This window comes from Notamacropus eugenii, chromosome 6 (assembly GCF_028372415.1).
Source record: "Notamacropus eugenii isolate mMacEug1 chromosome 6, mMacEug1.pri_v2, whole genome shotgun sequence".
Taxonomy (NCBI): Eukaryota; Metazoa; Chordata; class Mammalia; order Diprotodontia; family Macropodidae; genus Notamacropus; species Notamacropus eugenii.
Genome location: NC_092877.1, coordinates 21014559 through 21016953, shown reverse-complemented (window position 1 = coordinate 21016953; position 2395 = coordinate 21014559). Strand labels below are relative to the sequence as shown.

General features: G+C 42.7%; 1 pseudogene; it reads right to left on the bottom strand.

The window, feature by feature from the left end:
* Nucleotides 1-983: 983 nt before the first annotated feature.
* Nucleotides 984-1894, bottom strand: LOC140512018 (putative nucleoside diphosphate kinase; annotated as a pseudogene).
* Nucleotides 1895-2395: the final 501 nt, after the last annotated feature.

The following is a 2395-nucleotide window of genomic DNA, read 5'->3' as shown; positions in this document are numbered from 1 at the left end:
GTTTAAGTTCCATCTCGCCTCCATGAAGGCGCTCAGATTCAATCCAACACAGACTCTGTCTAGCTGGAATTGTATCTGGACAGCTTGTTCATACAAGCATTACAAATGCTTAGGCCCCTTAAGAGCCAAACCAGCATGGTGAATCTTTAATAAACTTTTTCTTTGGCTTTAAGAAGGCTTGTGTCGAATTCATTCAAGCAGGGCCCAGCGTGTCGGTATTTTGGGGTCCCCAGCACCCCAAACCTCAACAATGTCATCATCTCCCTGCTATAATGGTCGTCTTTGAAAATAAAGGACAAACCACAACCAGGAAGTAATTGGAGCTGCCCTATTGGGGACTCAGCTAATCATTTCCAGTTGGCCAACTCCTCTCCTCTTATATCATGCCTTTACCTGAGTGTGTTCTGCTCAAAAGAAGGTAAATTTTGAAGGCTGAAACCTACCTAGTTAACTTGGGGTTTACTGGCTAGATTTCTTTCACAAACACCAAGCCTTAAACCCAGTTCACTTTGGAGCTCATTGATTGGACAACAATAGGTCCCTGCCCTGCCCAAGCAGACCCACCAGGCTCAGAGTGAATGTCCATAGTAATTGTTTCTTTTGGCCAGAAACCCTGAGGGTCTCCTCCCAGTTTGAGGTTTTTTTTTTATAATTAAAGGGGCAATCCCTGGAATCCCTTCATAAAGAGGCCTATTCACTGAATAGGCTTTGCCTCACTCAAAGAGAGAACTGGTAAAGACCTTATCTTTTTTTTTTTTTTTTAAATTTCCAAGGCTTTATTGAACAGAATTACTGGGTTGTTTTAGAAATGATGGTTCCATTTCCTTTCAGTCCTCTGGCATGGCATGTTGTATTCAGGGATGGAGACATACATACATACATACATACACACACTCATACTCAGTGATGAAGACATACAACATGCATACCATAGCTACTGAAAAGAGTAGGTCCAGTCTATATCCACTTTTAAAATCCTGATTCTTAGACCCAGTCATGAGCACAAGTCTTATAATCGACCAGCTCTTCAGGCTTAAACCATAAGCTGATCTCCTCAGTACTTTTTACAGAATCGCTGCCATGAATGATGTTCCTGCCAACTTGAATGCAGAAGTCCCCACAGATGGTGCCTGGTTTGGAATCAGCTGGGTTGGTCTCTCCCAGCATCACTCTACCCATCTTCACCACATTTAAACCCTCCCAAACCATGGTTGCAACAGGCCCTGAGTTCATATTTTCACAAGTCCAGGGAAAAATGGCCTGTCCTTCAGGTCAATGTAGTGGTGTTTCTTCCCTTTCTCTGAGGTCTAAGCAACTTGATGCCCACCTGTGAGGGTTTTTGTTACCAAATATGGAACTTAAGGGAAGAATGCTGATGTGGCATTAAGGGGGTGGTGAAGGGGAAGGGTACACCAGGTCATGTGACCAGAACTTTGATGGTTCTCCTCCATCCTGGAGCATTTTATTTGCCTAAGGGGGATACTTTGGTTATTTTAGCTTTGGCAAGAAGGGTGGTGGTTTTGGTGAATTCATGCCTGAGGGGTCTTCACTTAACCTGATTTCACTCACCAGGAGGCAGAATCCCTTCTCAAAATGCTTGATGATGTCCGCTACCAGGCCCCACTGATGCTGTTGGGCGATGAAGGTACTTTTGGTGTTGGCCATGGTCCAGGGAAGCTCAAGCTGGAGCAGGAGCAACGGGCAGAAGTGACAGCTGGAGCCCGAAGAATCTGTCAGCACTTAACACAGAACTGAGAGCATGAAAAGTCTTTATCTTAAAAGGACCAAGGTCTCCCACTGCATCCTGGGCCATCTCCAGTCATTCTGATCAATTTATCTGACCACTGGACCCAGATGGCTCTAGAGGAGAAAGTAAGGTTGGTGACTGCACAGCTCTCCTTCACTCAAATCAAATTCAGTAGCAAGTCATGATGTCATCATCTCCCTGATGTTATGGTCCTCTTTGAGAATGATGGATAAACCACACACAATATTGCTTATCACTTATGCCCATGGACTGGTCACTTTTCAACTTTGGGCATCAGTTTCATAATTTAAAAGGTATAAGGTTGGACTAGATCAGAAGGTCCCTTCTAGCTATAAATCTCTTATCCTTCTTATTGTCATATTCTCCATGAATTTCCTAAATTCAGCTATTTTTTACATTTAATATTATTATAGGCTCATAATTAGTTAAAGCTGATTTTCAAAATACCTCAGAGGGAAAGATTCCATGGGAATGGAAAAGACTTCAGCATGGCTCATTCTTATAAAATAGTTATATCAATTTCAAGCATTTATTAAGCACCTACTATATTCTAGGCATCATGTTAAGTGCTGGGGGTTCAAAGAAAGGTAAAAAACAGTTCCTGTTCCTAAGAGAATAGGTGAGACA